General features: G+C 38.4%; 1 protein-coding gene across 2 annotated transcripts in view; it reads right to left on the minus strand.

The window, feature by feature from the left end:
* Nucleotides 1-21297, minus strand: part of TTC33 (tetratricopeptide repeat domain 33) — a 55052-nt gene that overhangs the window by 31805 nt on the left and 1950 nt on the right. The gene's annotated exons all lie outside the window — the stretch shown is intronic.

The raw sequence follows: 21297 nt of genomic DNA on the forward strand, positions 1-21297 counted from the left end.
ATTGCAACCAATACCCAGAGACTAAAGCCTCAAAATCAGGATTCTGATACTGGTCCCTGACAGACATCCTCCCTAACGTGGAAATAACATTTAATTTCCTCACATACAACATGAAAAAGTAATCTCATAAGAAATCACTCACTACTACTTCAGTTACTTTACTGAGAGCCAAGAATGGAATATACTGCAGTAAATCATTTTAATGACAAGTGACAGGGGAGCTAATGCAACTGAGTACTAGATAACGATGGGAGAGAACAGTGCCTACACTTGACAGTCTGCCATAAGATGTCTTTCACAAATACATTTTATATTGAATTTAAGCTGAGGGCCCTGCTGCCTTTGACTTATAAAGTGGTAAGACTTTACAGTCTGGTGGATGACTGATTCATGGTCCACCCCACCCAGATAGCACAGTTATCTGTAAGAAGACAAGAAAATTTGCAAAACAAATGCAATATCTCTGCCTGCTAATCAATTCTCTTGCTGCTAACTGAAGACCACTTTCGTACACTGGTGCTATCAGCATGGGTGATTTCAGTGTTTGTTCTTCAAGCATGAAATACTTACTTCAGCTCCAACTAACACAGAATCACACAGTGATGGGCAAGCACTGGTTGAAGCAAGACCAAAGCACACATTTTATCTTTTAGAAAAACATTTCTATTCAGGAAAAACTCAAACAAGTTTCATACCACTAAACAAAACATGCCAATCATGCAAAACTCTAGAAACTGAGTGGTCTAGAGTTTTGTTTCTGGCCTTGTTGCAGAATCTCCCCGGACCTCGCACTTCATACTTTTCCTTGAAAATATGGTTTGATATAAAACTGTATGATATTACACAGAGGAATTTACTTACCTGCAATAAGATTACAACATGAAGACTGTCAGAAGTTCAAATAAATACACTATTAATCACAAAGACTTATCTTTGCAACTGATCTCACAAAAATGCTCAAAAGGGTCAAAAGGTTAATTTTAATTATTTGTCATAGATTGAGAACTTTTCAGGGTAATTTTTAAGTGAAAACGGTTAATAGCACTAGTTCTTAACTTAGACAACGAGGATATTATCCAGCAGAGGAACAGAAATGGAAGAATTTATTATGCTTCCTTCAATTAAGTGGTGGTTTTGCTGGTTTCATTTTGTCATGAAAACCAGAAGACTCTGTCTCTGAATTGTCTGACTGTCTCTGAATGCATACCTGATTAACTTTAGAATTATTAACACATAGACTACAGTGAGAAATACATAGATTTTAACCATCCAAAAGTTAAAAACTACAGTATGGATAAATGTTTGACTGTAAGGAGTCGTCAAAAGAAATAAGCTATTTCTACCTGTATCCTATTAACACAAAAACTGTCAAGAAATTACAAAACAGAATATAAAGAGGTGTGTAAAATGAGAGATCTTAATTCATCAGTGTGCAATATTCGAGAACTTCTTCACAGACAGGCAAACCTTTTACCTGTATTTCTCCAATATCTATAGTTGCAACTTACACAACATACCTCTTTGTCTTAAACACAGAACAGAACAATAATTTTTCTATTTAAAAAGGCAGTGCTAACAACAGAGTTGTTGATATGGAGGAGATAATGGTTATATTCACATATGCTTTAAGTGATATTAGCGAGCTTAAGAACTGAAATTGTCAAGACCTTCCACACCACTAAGGAATATTCTCACACAAGAGAACATTTAGTATGTCATACAACTACTAAGTTCATTTAAGAGCACTAAAAAGAACAAATATGAATGCTTTCATGTTCAACATTAGTGTCAGGTAAGACAACTGGTAAAAAAGAAAAGGAACCCTCTAGAAACTGCTTTGCAACCATCTATAAACACATAGAGTACTTTGCTAAATCCCAGACTTGTAATTTAACATAATTAAAATTGGGTATTAATTGTCATTTTACAGACGAGAACTCTATAGGAAGCCAAAATAAACAGTGAGAAACAGAAGCAGGCCTGAGGTTTACACACAGAAATTCAAATCAAAAAAGGAATAAAAGTTTTATTACTCCTGAGCCTGACATTTCATTATTAAGCAGTAAGAAGAGACCTTCATAATCTTACAGGCTTCAAAAGAGTAGTAATTGTATAGTTTCAGTAAAATCAATTCACTATTTTAATATCCTAAACAGAATCTGCATATTAATATAAATAAAGTATCAGATATCGCAATAGGAATATTTTAAGTATTCACAGAGAAGTAAAGTATTTTATGCTGAAATGAAGTTTTAAATACAACACTTTAGTTTCTAAAAATACTTTCAACAGTAGTTTCTCAGAAAACAGCATCAAGAAAAACATAGAAGAAAAACGGTTATGCCGCATTTGAATCAAATTTCAGGTCATATTCTGGCCTTGAGGGTTATTTGTTCAGATAGCCTTTAGAAACACTGTAGTAAAGCTAGAATGCTAGGTACCATCTATTTTCTTCTTAGTAGAGTATACATTTAATCCTTTTAACCTTTTAAGTATTTAACCACAGATGGCTGACAGCTCTGTCTCTCTTACCGGGGATCCTACTGGTTCTCAGAAATCAGCCATAGAAACTAGGGCAAGAAGTCAAAAGCTGTCAACAGCGCAAAAAAAAAAAAAAGCATGGAAAAAAGTTTCTGTGATTTAGATACCAGTAGTCCTCTATCTTTCTCAAAATGACTTACTGCCAAAAAATGATGCTCAAGAGTAGGGTATTAACAGGGCAAAACATTTTTGGGAGATGACACAAAAAGCAACAGTCTGTTCACATTCTGAGTAGTTCATTTGATCTAGTTGACATACCCTTGCTGTCTGTATTAAATAATTTAATTCCCCTTCGTTTTCTTTCCCTCTATTACTTCTGGCCTCTTTTCAATGTCTGCTGATGTCAGCATCACAGAGTAATAATGACAAATTACAAATACAAACAAAGAGAGATAAAGACAGAGGAAACATGTCATTCTCTATGGCATTTTGAGACTTAAAGGGCAATTTCATTTATTTTTCATGAAATACATTAAGTAGGCAGGTACCCTATAAACCTCCCCACATAGCAGAAATGATTAGGAAGTATTGATGTAAAACAACTATAAGGTACTAGAGCAAGGTACTAGTCAGCAAAAAACATCAAGTCTCCTGAAATAAGTGACGTAGAGATGTGTAACAAACACTATGATCTAATTACAAGGATGTAATATAGACATGTACAGATTGTGTAGACACTGGCTGTCACCATCCAGAACTAAAGGAATGTATCATGCACTTCCAAATCCCAAGATGACTAGCATGCAAATCATAGACATAAAAGTGGCACGAAGAGTGGGAACTCTTACTATCGGCACTGCAGAGCCAAGGAGTCATAAGCTTCAGTGTCACTAGGCAAAAATACTCTATAAACGGGCAGACAAGGCAAGTTTGTGCTCCAGTTTCCATGACAGAGCTAGTCAGTCACTTATAATGCTGTTGTTTCTACTGATAAGCAGCCCTAAAAGAAACAGCAGATTCAGATCAATCATCTGTGCTGACAGTGTCACTTTGCATACACGTAACAGTGCCTATTGAAAGAGGGTAACACCAAAACTGTTTGAACTATACCCTTCAACTTTTCCCGTAGCACAGCATGAGATGCAAAATAAAATATTTAAGATTCAACAGACGATTAATATTTCAGATGTTTTTATCTACATTAATTTCTGGATAGGAATACTTGAGGCATTTAGTCTGCAGTATCCTATCCTTCTGAATCCCAGTTTCTAAAATTAATTCTTCCTTTTATTTTATGACTCAAATCCTACACTCTACCTAGCAGGGAACGTCCACAAAGAATATTTTGAGTTCTGGAAGGACACCCTATCCATTATACTACCCATAGATTTACAATACACTTTCAGAGAATTAAACAGGACAACAGAAACTAGTTTGTTGCAATAATGCACACAGCTGTAATCTAGAAGATTCCTTCCTCCAGAGACGAAATAAAAAAAAAAAAAAAAAAAAAAAAAGGAAGTAATCAAAGCTTGATAGCTTCAGTGTTGCATCTGGGAAAAGGATCCATTCTTGCTACCATCCACAAACTAACACCACCAATGAATTTTCTTTAGACTGAGAAAAATATTCATGTTGGGTTTTTTCCCAGTTTTGCTCAATATTTAAAACTTCACTCTCTCCATCATATTTGATAATAAATTAAGACGATCAAAACTAAGTAAAACTTGGGCACCCTCACAATCAGGTAAAATATATTCAAAACCTATAAATTACCCAGAAAAAAAAAGCCACGTTAAAGATTTCTCCCATACTTATCTAATTTACATAAAACTTCCTTGGGTTTTATGACAGCAATCTACTGTGTAAAATAATTAGCACATTTAAATATTTATTATTCTAATTTTCATATTCATTTCTTTCATTCTGTATGTCAACAAGACTTGTAAATTTTTTTGCAGTATTGCCTGGAATTTCTTTCTCATTTTGAATTCCACAAAAGAAATCAACTACTTAAAAAATGACTTCTGAAACCTCGTTCATTCAATTCCACCCACAAGACAGAAGTACTGGATTTCTGCCACATTTTTGAAAGGCAATAAAAAATGTCTTAATATCAAGTTGTAGAGCCATTCTAAGAGAATCCTCAAAAGTCATTCTTCACTCTCCTCACCTCAGTCTACTCTCTTGCCCCTGCTCTGCACCAGTATAAAAGCATTTGCTTCTTAAACCAAGTCAACAGTCTAATCCAGGTTATGACCTGTCCAAACATTAGTTTGTTTTAAAACACCATGGAGCTCCCTAGTGTAATTCTCCATCTGGCTGCATGAACACAAAGGAAAGCTTTATTTAGGCAGAAATGACACTGCTATATTATAATGGTTTCACATGATGGTTAAACTCAAGTGTGTGTTTGGACGTTGGAACAGTTCACAATCTTTACTAAGTAAGACAAACGCGTTAGTCATGAAACTGAATTCATTGCTTCAAAAATGGCATCTTTAGCAAGTACTTCTTACGACCCTCACACCGAGAGCGCTACAGATTTTTCAGTTTGGCAGAGAAAAAGATGGTATAAGCAAAGGCTGACTAAAACAAATTTTTTTTTCTATATTGGAACATTTTTATTTCAATCTCAACATGTGATCCCACCCCCCAGACTGCTTTGTAGAAAACTCTTCTTTATTAAGCCCCTATTTAAATCCTTTTTGAAGTCTCAATAAATATTAATCAAATTCAGATCAGAAATGCTCTTTGAAGATTGAAAGTTGAAATACTTCACTGGAATACAGTTCTATTTTAGAACGTGCAATACTTCAAGTAATATGACTAGGAACATAAGTTATGTGTGAGAAATACCAGGAAAGGTTAACCTTCTGACAAATAGAAAAGTTTCAATGACAAACTATATTAAATACAACTAAAACCACCTACATCAACAGCCAAATTACTGCGCGTGAATTTACCATCACCGCAAGAGCCAATTGACAGGAAAGCTTGTATTAAACAAGCCTACAGCTTCCTACAGAAAAGTCTAGGCTGCAGAACTCCTTTCAGTACATTTATGTTATTTAACAGGTGTCTTCCATTTTATACAGCAAAATAGGATTGTGGAGCCAGCTGAATATAAACCATTACGCGTCACCAACATCTCTTATCCAAAGGGCCTAGTTAAAAAAAAAATAAAACCTAAAAATATGAACTGTATTTTGTCTTAACTGTCATTTCTCAGTTTTTGCAGAAGACAAAATGCTTAAGCCATGGTCTACTACATTAGATTTCTATTACCAGCTAACAGGCCAAAGAAAACACAAGCAATGTTTTCCTACTACAAAGGTTTCCTACTTAGTTGCTAGAGCCAGTAAAACTTCAGACTAGCAGGAAAACATAGAATCATAGAATCACTTAGGTTGGAAAAGACCAAGTCTATCACCGAGTCAAGTTCAACCACTAACCTGTCCAATGGCAGCCTGTAAAAGCAACCAGTTTAAAGTGACTTAAAAATAGCAAAACTTCTTCATGGAAACAAAATTCCCATGATTGCTTTTCACAGAGTAAGAAAGAGGGGAGGAATGCACTATATGGTACGAGTGTACCAAGCACCATCCAGAGGTATAAAGGCATGGTTCTTTGTCTACAACCTTTGACTTATGGCATTTAAACACTGTCTTAGAAAACTGAGCATATTATAAATGCTGTGATTCTTCTCTTGAGATTGGGATGTATGTACTGGTCACCTACGTGACTGTAATAAGAAAAATGTACAATGTTTAGCACCTATTTCCTATGTGTCACATGGTTTACCAAAGGTACTTGGCAATATATGTTAACAACTGTGTCATGTTATGACTCTCTCTGCACCCAGCCCTCATAAAAAAAGTGTACTTCATTTACAAAAAAAGTGTACTCCTAAAATTAGAGAAAATAACCGCTCTGCATATAACACATTAGCACAGCCCCTTATGAACTAAGAGTAATTTGTTCAAGGTCCAGCAATGGAGAGAATTAAGACTCATTCTGAAGGAGATTAACATTTTAAAAGTGTAAAAACTAAAACATATGCAAGTGAAAATACATTCACAGACATCCATTTCAAATTATAAGTGCAATACAGTAACAATAACACACAGGCAATAACTAGACAGTAATAGCACATAAATGAAGGAACCTGCCTCCATTCCCCTTGCTGTCTTGCCACTCACTCCAATATACATTTTCCTGCCTATTCTGGCAAAAACATTTGTAAACCGTATCAGAGCCAGCAACCCAAAAGAGGCTATTTTCCAGCCAGGCTTCCTCAGCAGTCCAGTGACAAACTGGTACTCTGAGTTGGCTCCCTGCAGGGTAAAACATGGGGCCATTGCAAAGGCGTGGAAATGAGAGGGCAGGAGAGCTGGGTCACACTGACCTTGACTGAAATCAGCTTAACCAGTGATGGAACTGCAATCTTTTGACCAGTTATTTGATTTGCCAACAACCAAAGCTAGGTAGCATGTATAGCAGCCCTTTCTTTCAATTAACTCAGCCCTGATATAACTAAAAATTATCTATAAAATTACTAAATAGCTAATTCATATGTAAATAAATGAACAGGACAAAAAGAAGTAAAGTCCATCCATCAGAAATTATTTTTTTATTAATTTAACGACCACACATTAGTGTACAGGATCCTTACAAGTAATTTTTCTTGAGGTAGTACATTATGTTCTGAAGACAACTCTTAAATAATTAGCAGTCCTATAACATAAGTAAAAAAACAAAAAAAAAAAAAAAGAGAATGTACAACTCTTTATTTTCCCCACCTGCTATTTGAACTAGTCCTTCCAAAGACCTAACTGAACAAGAAGTTGTTCTTAAAGGGTTTTTATTCTCAGCCTTTACTGTCAAGCATCCTTTTCAGTTTAAGGATACTTTCATGATATGCCATAAGATTTGGAGGACACCACTCAGGGAACTAGAAAACATGTTGACATACATACAGAAACCAAGATATTTGTAAAAAAACACATTGTTGTATCTCAATTCTTTACAAAACTCCTGAAGCAAAATCTGACAGGCAATTATGATCCCTTAAAATCAGCACATTTAAATTTTGGAAGATACAGGCATCAACATGTTCAATGAGGCTAATGCAAGGGATACTGAATTACTGTTTCAAAATTAAATTCCCTGAACCATAAACATACTTGAAACAAAGGGGATGGAGGCAAATATTGGGTTCGTCTGCAACAATAGCTAGGCTTTGTTTAAAAGCAAATGGACAAAGGTATTAAATCAGGAAACTGCAGGCTTTGTTCCCTGCAGCTTTCTCTATAAAGAGAAATATTATTATGAAAAAATAATTTCTAAATACAAAGGTTTTATTATTTAAGTAAAAGCAACTAGGTATATTTAACAGTAGAACTGGATGATAAACAAAACATCAAAACTGTAACTTTAAAAAAATTTAATACAATCATATTTTACACTATCCACATCACAATATATAATGTCATTTAATAAAGGGAATCCTGGGCACTGTGACAGTGGAAAAGGCCCCAGGTTTTATTTGTAAAAACTGCTTAGATTATCTATGTAAATTACTAGATATTGCTAGTACTATACTATGTATATAAATAACAGAATTTTTATATTTACAAGCTGCATTATTAGAATTAGTGAAGTTATGGGGAAAATCTCCTAGATCACATCAGAAACATGTTCTTGTAATTTGCTAGATAGAGTTGCATTGAAGTATTTACACAAATCTCTAGCTGCTATCTACCAGAACAGACCTGCTAGCAGAAACCAGGTTTCTGCAGGATGGCAAAAGTGCTGGTTTGCTGCCGCCATGTCTACTATTTTAGAAGATGGTTCCTGTCCCAGCCAGTTTATAACAGTAATTTGCAGCAAGAGAAAGGGAATGAAGACAGTTTCAGAGATGAATGCTAAAACTAAACAAGCCAAGTGTGAGAGAAAATCACAGTGGAGCATTTCATCTCAACACAACACCCAGGAGAAATGAAAATGCACCTGGGCATTTTGCTTATTATCCCTTATTATCCCTCATATGCAGCAAAAGGTTGAAAGTATTGTTGAGGAAAGATCTCTCAAAGGCTGCATGGCATACAGACATCAGATCCAAAGGAAATCACAGACTGTCAAAAGAATGAAATAAAAAAAAAAAAAAAAGAGTTAATTACCTGTGTATAATTCACAAGGCTAGAAATATGCCAGAACATGTGCTTTCACTTATTTTTTTAAATTAACTTTTCAAGCACAGCTATAACGAGTGACAAAATTTAAATGTAAAATATTGTCATAAGTGACAAAAATCAAAATAATAAAATATCAGTATTTATATATTTATAGTATTTATTTATAGTTCATATGGTTTATAGTTCCTTATAGGTCTTCAAATAGTACTACAGAGTTATTCTGGGATTAGATGCAAATATTCTATTTGGTCATAAAAGTGCTAGGAATTAAACAGAAGCAACAGAAGCAGCTGGCAATATAAAAATTTAGAAACTATCAATTCCTGCCCTACTGATTACTAAGAAGAAAATCCAAATTTTTTCTAAACTAAATGTAAAGTACTCATCATTTTCCAGAAACTTCACTTCATCTATCACTATCTATCACCTTTAGAAGGATAGAAGAAAGTACTTGTCAGGCACGACTCCTCTACATCAGGATATTAAAAAATACATATAAATTAATATACACTGACTGAACTTCTACTTAAGAATCAGTATTTTACCCATGCTTCTCTAGTTCCTCTACATATTTAAATAAGGGGTTTTTTTAAGTAAACAAGACACATTTTTGGAGAGTTAATTAAAAAAAAAAAGCACTACATAGCATACATCCAGTGAATACAACAGCCTTTCACTTCACAAGTTCTCTTAAGTTCTATTTCATGCATAGAAGGAATAGACCCTCTAAACTGAAATCCAAAGACAGATAACACATAAATTATCCCTCATCTCCAATCAGGTCTCATCAGTTAGGTCCAATTGATCCCACCTAAGTTTAGGTACCTAACCTCAAGCACTTAGAGGAAGACCTCAGTCACCCTGTAGCCTTGCAGGCTGCTCCTGCACTGGCACACTCACAGTGCCAGGGAATGTTCCAGACACCGGCACCTGAGCAGCATTACTCTGTGTCTTACAGGGTGGTCCTTGGCATAGCTGGGGGCAGGCAGCACTCTCCCAGTTTGTCCACAGCCACCCTGTTCAGGAAGGCAAAAGCGCCACAAAACAGTTCAGATACATATATAATGTATCTATAGCATCACCAGCTAGCAACAGCAACCTCCAAGTTGCAATTTAAGCTCTTAAGTGAGCTGAATTAAGTTGATACCTTTCTCCTTACATTGTGAAAAGACCTTGAATAAGTACAGATTCATATCTTGGCTAACTCCATTAAGTGCCTAAAGTCACACAGGATCATATATAGGCATCACTTAAACCATGTTTTCTACTTAAGGAAAATACAAATACACATATAGATGCTTCTATACTCTACAGTTGTTCCATGAATACTCCATTTTTTATTTATAAATATATACCTACATAAATATGCACACATTCAAACACAGATGGACACTACATTGTTACAATTCAATATCCTCAAGTAACAATAATTCAAACAAAAAGACTCTCAAAATTATTAAACTCTATGTACAGTTTAAACACAATCCCTCTTGCACACACTCTAAGAAAAATCTGCACTAAATTAGTAACAATTTCAAAACTGATCTCCCGCTTTGCCAAATAATAACCAGTTGTTGGAAAATAATGTTTGCCAGAACCAAAGGGAAATAGCTAAATTAAAGATAAATTGCAATTTAAACAAAAGCAACTACTTAAAACATTCTTCAAAGCACTTCCTCCTCAATGCGAGAGGACAACTAGACGCATTACCAGGAAGCAACAACTCTACCAGTAAGTAAGGAAAAACAGTAATAAATAAAGCTAGCAACAAAAATTAAATTAAAGATTAAAATTAGCATGTTACTTCAAACAGCAGTTTATGGGAGGATGGTTAAACACTGTAAAACACTCTCTGCACCTTTTTTTTTTTATTACTATTCCTGCAGAAATGTTATGAGGCCTGCAAAACAAACCATGTGTTCTGACAAATAAGAGAGAAGCTGCAACATGTGCTTTTCCCAAAAAATGGAGGTAAGAAGTCCATACTTGTTCAAAGTCTCTTCTGTTTCAGCTCATGTGTCCTAACACTTGAGTAACAGTTCATACACCCTTAAGACTAATTTTAGTGAGCATATCATGTGCAAGGCTTCTCAATAAGCTAACAGCAAGGAAGTTATATATACGCACACAATAGACAGGAATGCTAAACACTGAAAAACATGTAAAAGTGATTAGACATTTTGACTAGAAATCATTACCCTATATGTACTACAGAATTTCACTTACAGTGGTAAGCCTTCCTATTTTCTCTGCATTTTTGCATGACTGAAAACACTCAACCTAATCAAAGCTAGCAATTACTGAGATAAAAAAAAATCATTTTATTTGGAGAACACTGGTATTGGTCATTGACTTTGAAAGAGTAAGCACTATATGGAATTGCTACTTATACCTGGCATGCAAATTATACCCAAGACTGGTACCAAATAGTTATTTTCAGCCTGCAAGGAACAGTAGGATTAAGTACTCACTACATACTCCTAGTTTCATCATAAACATTTTCTAGTGATTTCGCCTATACTTAATTCCAAAATCCAACTGTGTAAGGCGTTCAGATCACTGCTATGGAAGAGTCAACATTCCCAATGCAATATACTAGTAGTCTAACAGAATTTTAGACTTTTTTGTAGGAGCCAGAAACAAAAGCTGAATTCATATACTCCCAAATTATCTACTGAATCAATCCTTCTAATTTTCTAACTGTTGAGATAAATATTTGCTTTAAATAAGGTCAGATATCAGGCCAAGATGGTAAGAAGGCAAAGACTGCCCGTTTTTTTTCCATCTCTGTACCCAAAGCATTCCACCAAAGATATATGGACTAGTGAAACAAAATGAAAAATAAAGAAGTTTCCCATCCATCGAGAAAGGTTCCACACCAATGAACTGTACGGTCAAATCCAAGTCTGAGCATCTACCTTCTATATTCCAACTGTGTCTGTAGTTTTAATGGTATGCAATTACAGAATGGCCAAGACTGGAATGAACCCCTAGAGATCACCTAGTCCAAACACACTGCTCAATGCAGGGTCAGCTAAAGCAGGTTGCTCACATTATTGTCCAGTTCAGAGTATAGTCCAGGTTCTGAATATCAACAAGGATGGAAAGTCCACACCATTCTCTGGTCATCTGCCATCGATCAGGTTGGCCAAGCATGATTTCCCCCTTGCTAATCAACGCCAGACACTCCCAATAATCTTCTTGTGCTTCCCATGTTTCAAAACGGTTTTCAGGATTATTTGCTTCATCACCTTCCCAGGGACAGATCTGAAGTTGATGGGCCTGTAAGTCCCTGAATCCTCCTCCTTACCCTTCATGAAGATAAGAAGTGACACTTGCTTTCTAGCAGCCCTCAGGAACCACCCCCAAGACATCATGACCTTTCAAATGCAGTTGAAGAGTCTTTGTTCATCACCCACCAGTTCCCTCAGCACTCATGGATGCACATCATCAGGTTCCATTAACTTCTCTATGCCAGGTTTGTACAAACATTTCAGTCCAATCCTCAACCACCAAGGGTAAGTCTTCCTTGCTCCAGACTCTCCTTCTGTTCTCATGGGCCTGAGGTTCCTGAAGGCAAGTCTTATCTCTAAGGACTGAGACGAAGAAGACATTGGGTACCTGGGCCTGTTCTGCATCCTTTGTCACTAGATTCTCTATCCCATTCAGCAGAAGACACACATTTTTCCCAGTCTTCTTTTTGCTGCCAATACACCTGTAGAAGCTCTTCTTGCAGTCCCTCTCATCCCTTGTCAGATTCAATTCCAGGTGGGTTTTGGCTTTCCTAATCCCACCTCGCATACTCAGACAGGTCTCTACAGTCTTCCTGGGTCACATGACCCTGCTCCCACCTCTTCTACATTTCCATTTTATGTTTGAATTTTGTCAGAAGCTCTCTGTACATCTACGCAGAACTACTACCACCTTTCCTTGATTTCCTCATCAGCATGAGCCATTCTTGAGTTTGGAGGAGGTAACTTGAAAAAAAATGCAACCAGCTCTCTGGGACCCCTCTTCCCTCTAACGTACATTACTTCTCCTAGGCTATTCCATAATATAACTCAGCCTATTAAACTGATGAAATGTTTCTGCCAAATACAGGTGTTGGATCTTCCACTAAACCTCTTCATTAACATTCTATTATGTAAGTAACATCAGTTTTATTGACTGAAAATTGAAATGCACTTTTGACACGATGATCTTTACCTTTTGTCATGTTAGCTCATCAAAATGAATTATCAAGATGATCTGAAAGCAATTATATTACTTTAGCACTTTTGTAACTCATTAGTAATCAAATATTTATCATAATCTAAACCTGAAAGACATGGGTAAATTGAACAAATAGAAACATTGCAAGAACATGTCAGAAAGGCTTTTCAACTTCATTTAAATAGGTATTAGATTTCTGATCCATCTGCTAAATATTCTTTTTATAACACTTAACTTACCAGTACATTAAACACACTTTTTAAAGGAGTGTGCCTCATCATCTGACACTGACACCTCACAACATCTAGCTTAGATAGCTAAGGAATCACATACTACACATGCTGAAGTGATGCTGGCATATTAGCATTGGGGGGGGGGGGGGGGGAGGTCTCAACTGCCAAAATATGCACTAAGTAGCACTTCATAGAAGTGATTTTTTTTTTAACACATTAGAAAATAAGTCATTCCCAAAGATTAATTCCTCTAGAAAAGTAAAAAGTTCCATGAAAATGGATCTGTTACCTGGTCTGCTCATAGCACTTTGAGATGTCTTTACTTAATTTGCTGCTGTGAAAGCTAAAGAAAGACTAAAACCTTATTAAACAGTCTGATTTACTCACCAAGTGACATTACTAATTATTTTAACACGGGCAAATCTCTGTAAGCTTGGCCAAAACATAAGAGCGTTCCGGCTGAAAACACGATCTTCCCAAACCAGCACCAGCTTTAGAGATGAAGATACTTTTTTTAATGCAATATGGAATAATAAAGAAATAAAATCCGAAGTGAAAGGAGTATTAACTTTATTTAACAAAATTGAAAAATTAAATGCAAATCAGTAAGAATTTAAATGCAATAGTGTCTATTTCCAAAAGAGAATGAAAGTAGTTAGCTGGGCATGCTTGCATCTCTGCAGGGTACACTGAGAAGAACTCTATCGCCACCCTCAGGACCAGCTACAACAGCGCCTACAGTTCAAAAACGGCACGAGGGGATTGCAAAGCAATTGACATGATTCTGCAACTCGGTTATGTTGAAGACAGTAGTCCGACAGATGCTTTTCTTCTCCTTGCCATTAGCTCTCTACATGTCACATGTCTGAGGACATTATACTGCAAAGTTTAAGCTCGTCTAAACCTGTCCTTAAGCTTGTGTCCACAGCCAAAGACTACCTACCTACCAGCCAAAATACACTGTAATTGCAGACTGCCGTCTCCAAAATACTGAGGCTGAACACGTGAGCTTTTATCCTTTTGAATTATGACAGATTTAAACAGTGTAGGACTATCAACACAAAAAAAACCCAAACAACAACCAACCACTAATCTGAATTATGGTTGTTGGCTTTTTTTAATTTTGGAGGTTCTGTTTGTGATTGGGTTTGGGTTTTTCTGGGGGGTGTGTGGTTTGGGTTTTTTTTAATTCCAGTATATGGGAGTACATCTATACCAGTGTCTCAAGCTGGATAACCCACCAGCATTGTAAGTATAATATAAGCCAAACCAGTTTCTCCTCTGGAATATTCTCCATTCTTTCCACCAACAGTCAATATTCTGCTTCCCAAAAGACTGTGCATAAGTTTGTATATGTTTGTTTAATTGCTCCTTCCCACACATCAGAAAAAGCACACAAGTGTGACACTTCTTCCACACACCTGTCTTCTTTCAGTCCTGACAGCAAGATCACCCATTCATAAGTCATGTTCAAAACTGCATATTGATCAAGTTTTGAGGTCAGAATTTCCTAAACCATATCTTCCACATTAACAGACCCACAGGGATAATCAACCTAATTCAACACCTGTTTCCGACAGTCTCCCCATCTTTCTTCCCATCCCACAAAATGACTAAAATCTAGATTAGAAACTGTTCTCTTCATTACCATTTTTCTTCTGCAATTGTCTCAGCCCCACCCTAACAGGTTCATGCACACACATTACAGCAGGTACAAACACTCCTCAAGTATCTCCCACAAAAACTGAAAACCCAGAGGGCTGCCACCTGCAAAACAATTCACCCATGGCACTCCTGAGCTTGCCAATGGCAAGGGAAGCAGGCTGTATAAATTCTGACCCCCAAGAAGTCCATCCATTATTCACAGAATAGTTGGGGTTGGAAGGGACTTCTGCAGATCTAGTCCAAGCCCCTGCTAAAGCAGCTTCACTGAGAGCAGGCTGCACAGAATCACATCCAGGAGGGTTCTGAAGGTCTCCAGAGGAGACTCCACAACCTCTCCATTGCCCTCAAAGAAGTTCCTCCTCAGATTCAGACAGAACTTCCTGTGCTGCAGTTTGTGCCCATTGTCCCTTGTCCTGTCACAGGCACCTCTGCAAAGAGCCTGGTCCCCTCCTCTTGACACTCGCCCTTAAGATAGTTGCATGCATTGATCAGATCCCCTCTCAGTCTTCTCTTCTCCAGGCTACACAGGCCCAGCTCTCCCAGCCTTTCCTCAGAAGGGATATGCTCCAGGCCCCTCATCATCCTTATAGCCTTCCACTGGACCCTCTCCAGTAGTTCCCCGTCTCTCTTGAACTGGGCACAGTACTACAGATACAGCCTCACCAGGGCAGAAGAGAGGGGGAGTATCACCTCCCTTGACCTGCTGGCCACCCTCTTCCTAATGCACCCCAGGATCTCGTTGGCCTTCTTGGCCACCAGGGCACACTGCTGGCTCATAGGCAACTTGCTGCCTACCAGCACTCCCAGGTCCTTCTCCGTGTTGTGACTTGAAATGAGTCATTTAAGTAAGGCAACCTCCCTCCCCTTGGGACCAATGACTAAGTTCGTGATACCCTTGGACTGAATTAGGGTGAAACACCACCAACCAACCAGTTTTATGATTTATTAAAACAAAATACAAGATGTGGCTAGATATGATAGCTCAATGGCAATTACTTTAACTGGCTAAGCAAGTCCCATGCCACACGTTGTTACATAGATCTAGTCACTACTCAATGAAAAGAAAGATAGGAGAGGAGAAGGTGCAGGGGGGGAAGATATCACCACCTGTGGATCCAGCAGTGTCCCACTGGTTCTTTTCACCCTGGGTGTCTCGCTGGTGGGGGTCCCACTGAAGCTTTCTTCAATTCAGGTTTTACGCTCGTGAGGATGCCCCCTCATTTACATACAAAGCACGGGTGGGTGTGGTCTGTGTCTGTGCAAGCTCAACATGTGAGCAGTGGTTGTGGGGGTCCTCATCAGTGGTCATGAGGGGTTCAGGCAACCCCTGCTGTGCACATCAGCAGTTGCCTTATGTTACCACAGAAGTTTCTTCCAGGAAGTGCCAGTTAGATCTTGTCCTCATGAGACCTAAAGCCATTCCATCCTGTACAGGAGTGGACTGGAAATTAGGACCATGCGTGGCAATCAGTTAGCTGAGGGGAATGTGCTTGAGCTTGTAGGTCACGAACCCTGGGAGGACAAGGAGTGTGAATAGACACAACAATTAACATGGTGAGCCATGCCGAGAGAGGACAGGGGAGTGGGGGATGGATGGCACCAAGGAGAGGTAACACCTTGCTGTTAATTGATGGTAATTAACCACCAATCAGGGATTGCCTAATATGCAATGCTTAGCTTAAAGAAGCAATCTGTTTAAAACGTGCAACTTCTGAAAATATATATAAACTCATGCTTCTGTACAATAAATTGACATTTGTTTGCATCAAACAGCATCCCATCTCTCATCGCAGCAATCCTGTACCACGCTGTGGTTACCAAGGTAGGCAACAGCAGCTCGCTCTGCAGCTACAGCTTGTTTCAGTTCCTCTCCAATCTGAGCAGAACAGATCTGCAGCAGGTCCACTTGAATTTGTGCACTAGGCAGTGTTTGAGGCAATTATCAATATATCTGTTCCTTACACTCTGCAGAGCTGCCTTCCAGCAGGTCAGCCCCTACCCTACCCTACTCCCTAGGTCCTTTACACTTGCCCCTGTTGAACTCCATCAGGTTCCTCTCCACCCAACTCTCCAGCCTGCCCAGGTCTCGCTGAACGGCAGCGCAGCCTTCGGGTGTGTCAGCCACTCCTCCTGGCTCTGTATCATCAGTAAACTTACTGAGGGTGCACACTGTCCCTTCATCCAGGTGACTGATGAATAAAATGAACAGGACTGGACCCAGCGCTGACCCCTGGGAACACCGTGAGCTACAGGCCTCCAGCTGGACTGTGCTGCTGATCACAACCCTCTGAGCTCTGCCTTTCAGCTAGTTCTCAATCACCATCAGTGTCGACTCATCCAGCCATGGCACCTGAGCTTACCTGTGACAATGTTATGGGAGACAGTGTCAAAAGCCTTGCTGAGGTCAAGGGAGACAACATCCACTGCTCTCCCCCCATCTACCCAGCCAGTCATTCCATCACAGAAAGTTATCAGGTTGGCATGGTTTCCCCTTGATGAATCCCTGTTGACTACTCCTGGTAACCTTCTTTTCCTCCACATGCTTACAGATAACCTCCAGGATAAACTGTTCCATCACCTTTCCGGGGATGGAGGTGGGGTTGACAAGCCTGTAGTTTCCTGGCTCCTGCGTCTGGCCCATTTTGAAGACTGGAGTGGAGGCTTTCCTCCAGTCCTCAGGCACCTCGCCTGTTCTCCATGACCTTCCAAAGATGGTGGAGGGTGGCTTGGCAATAACACCCCAACAGGGTCCATGGAGTTGTGAGTGTCAGGTTTGCTTAAGTGATCTCTAACAGAATCCTCCTCGACAAAAGAATACTCTTTCTTTCTCCAGACCTCCTCGCTTGCTTCCAGGGTCTGGGAAACTGCAGAGCCAACCTTGGCAGTAAAAACTGAAACAAAGAGAAGGCAGAGTTACTGAATGCCTTCTGTATCCTTTGTCACCAGGGCATCCACCTCTTTCAGCAGTGGGCCCACATTTCCCTTAATCATCATTTTGCTGCTGAACTACTTGAAGATGACCTTCTTGTTGTCCTTGACCTCCCTCACCAGACTGAACTCCAAACAGACCTTAGCCTTCCTTGTCACCTCCCTGCATGTTCTGACCACATCCCTATATTCCTCCCAAACGGCTTGTCCCTTTTCCCATACTTCATAAACTTCCTTCTCCTGTTACACATTTGCCAGAAACTCCTTGCTCATCCTTGCTCATCCAGCCTTCTGCCCCCTTTGCTTAATTTCCCACTCACAGGGATGCACCTATCTTGAGCTTGGAGGACATGATACTTGAGTATCAGCCAGCTCTCTTGGATCCCCTTCTAGAGTCCTAAACCATGGGATTCCTCCAAGTAAATCCTTGAAGAGGCCAAAGTTAGCTCCCCTGAAGTCCAGGGCTGAGATCCTACTTACTGACCTGTTTCCTCCATGCCAGATCCTGAACTCCACCATCTCATGGTGACTAAAGCCAAGGCTTCCCCCAGCCTTCATATCCCCACCCAGTCCTTCTTTGTTTGTGAAGACAACACCTAAGAGCACATCTCGCTTTACTGGCTCCTCCACCATCTGCATCAAAAAGTTATCATCAATGCTCTGCAGGAACCTCCTGGACTGGATGAGCCTAGCTGTTTCAACTTTCCAGCAGGTACCAGGGAGGATATGAGAACCATGTCCCATATGGTCCCCCATAAGGACCAGGACCTGTGATCATGAGGCTTCCCCCCAGGAAGCACTGACAGTCACTTTACAAGTCAATCACATCTCACTCATCCACAGAAACACTTACTGCACACACAGAGACTAACAAAACCATGGTGGGGGTGTAACACCATCACTGCTTTCCCTTACCACCAAAAACAAGCAACAGACTAATGAAGCCTAAAGGTGGTAATCAGTATTCCAGCTAAGGAACAGCAGATCTGCTTATGAAATTCACCTTTCATCATGTTAATTTTGACATGCGTATTACCTCAGAATCTATTTTCCTTAAGAAGTGAAGTTGAATTTATTACTTTCAATTCTTTCCTTTTTAGCCTCTTCCTTCTTCCCAAGCCTGTTTTCTTTCAGGATTCTCTTCACTCCACAAGCAACACTAATTAAGATGCCATCTTAGTTACTTTCCAGTGCTCTGCCTTTCTTCTGAGTCTCTTCAGTGCAAGTGATACCATCCTTTTGTCCAAATGCTACACCGTCCAATTCAAATCCTTCTTACTGTTACTATGATTTGGTATTTCAGAAAACTATCTACTTTAAGTATTTAATTATTGACTTGAGTTTGCTTACATTGTACTCAAGAAACAGACCAAGTCTGAAAAACAATTACAGGAATCACTTTCCACCATAGAGAATATACATTCCTTTCAGTCTGCATCGAGTTCCCTCTAATGGCATGTCAACTATTCTACCTGTTCAAGTTACAAAAGCCTCCCATTGCAAGTTTAGTGTCTACATGAAATCTTTTTCAGCCAGATCTTTTGCTTAAAAGAAAAATAATACCCTGACAGCACCATACTACCATAATTGATTAAACTGTACAGTGTGCTAGAGTAACTGAGGGAAACCACAATTTCAAGTTAGAACTTCCATTACGCCTCAGATGTAAGCATTAACACAAGAGTGTGATAAGCCTCTCAAAAGCTGCATTTTAATTTCTTGTAACTTATTTCTCAGCAGCTCTCATAAGCACTTCTGATGAGATATAGCCCCCACCAAATGCACAGAACAACCTTTTGTTGCTACTAATGGATGGGTTAAGCTTTTGTGTGGTTTTCTAACTGACAGCTAAAGGAAACTCAATCTCTTAAGACCAAGCAGAGATACTAAAAGCACCAAAAATTACCTGCTACTCAAAATAAATACGCAGCAGTTTATCTCCCTGCCCTAAATCACATATACAACAGATTATGTGCTGCTGTTCAAGAGATTTATTGCACTTTATATAATAAATAAAAACAAATAATCAAAAAAGAACACCAAAATCCACAAAGATATACAACATCCAAAATCCAAAACAAAACACAAGGCAAAGGTAAAACGGAAGATAAGACAGAAATAAAAATCAATATCTGTTTAATGTATCTAAGTATAGTAAGTATTACTGATTACCAGATACAGAATGAAAACATTTGGAAATAAATTATGTTTTCTCAAGCTTAAAAACACAATTTCTGTATCTTGAAAAGCACAGAACAGATCTAACTTTCTGCAGGCCACTGTATAATTTATTTCCAGTGTTAAAAACCAAGAAGTTGGTACACTCTTCATTTTAATAATGAAGCTATTAATATTACTGCAACAACTTATGCAACTACTGTTTTAAAGGTATAGATTAATAGGATGGCAGCAGGCTTAAAACTAGTTTAACTTAACCTGGTTTAAATTTAGAGTCAACTTTAAAAGGTTTCAAAATTTTATTCAAGAATTAGAGAACTCAGGAGCACAAAAGGATGCACAGAAGTGAATCACTGTCCCCCTCAACAGTGTCACCATTCAAAAAGGGGAAACTGTATTTAAACATTTGAAAATGAGCTTTTTCTCAAAGATATTTTGCATTTATTATTTTTTAAATCAGACCAGACCACACACAGAGTGTGTTTACTATCATATATAAACTTGCCTGCTTTAAACTTCTAAATTGTTGATTCCTCCATATTGGCCAGGGAACTCTTTTTTAGGATGAAAATTTTTAACACAAATAAGTTTAACAGCACAAGAGCGCATACTGATTTATTACAGAATTGTTTCTATTGGGAAAATAACATTATGTCTGATCCGGGCCAATGAATAAAGCAGAAATCCTCACACAAGTAAAATCAGGACACAGATTTAATGTCAAGTATTCTGAAGATTTTAAGGGGACTGGTTTTTCCCCCTCCAGAAAAGATCTAGTCAAATGTATAGTCTCTCTTTCCCTCTTCTAGCCCTCCCCTGCTTCAAAGGTACTTTCTGCTTGAAGCATAACAGGCTAATGGAACCATCTTTGCAATATCCTTCCAAAATCGCCAGACTATCAAGATTCAATACTGCTATCAGATGTTCAGAGCAGCTACCTGAACCTCACTTTCCAAACGCATTAGACAAATTAACAGTGCATTAGCTGCTTTGAAGTATTTACCTTGACACTGTACACATGCAAAAGTTTACTCTTAATAAGAGAAAAGACACATTTACAAGAGAGGAGAAACCTACCAGAGTAGCCAAAGCATTACTGAGAGTGTGGCTTACCTCACTGTATCTTACTAATCCTTTCAATTTTCATATCCAATTAGTTTCTCCACTCGCCCTTCTATCATTTTTTTGTTACATGAACATAGTAAAATGAGGTAGAATACATATTTCACTTCAAAACTGCCAACACCACCAAAGCAAACAGCTTATTTAGTATGAGACAGTAAAGGCAGAATGAGTGTGATCACTTTTTCGAGTATGAAAAATGTGAATGCAGCTACTAGCAAACTACCTAGCATTTACAGAAAGGATTAAAATACCATTTTGCACTTATTCAGTCAATGAAA

Source organism: Falco punctatus (assembly GCF_963210335.1).
Source record: "Falco punctatus genome assembly, chromosome: Z".
Taxonomy (NCBI): domain Eukaryota; kingdom Metazoa; phylum Chordata; class Aves; order Falconiformes; family Falconidae; genus Falco; species Falco punctatus.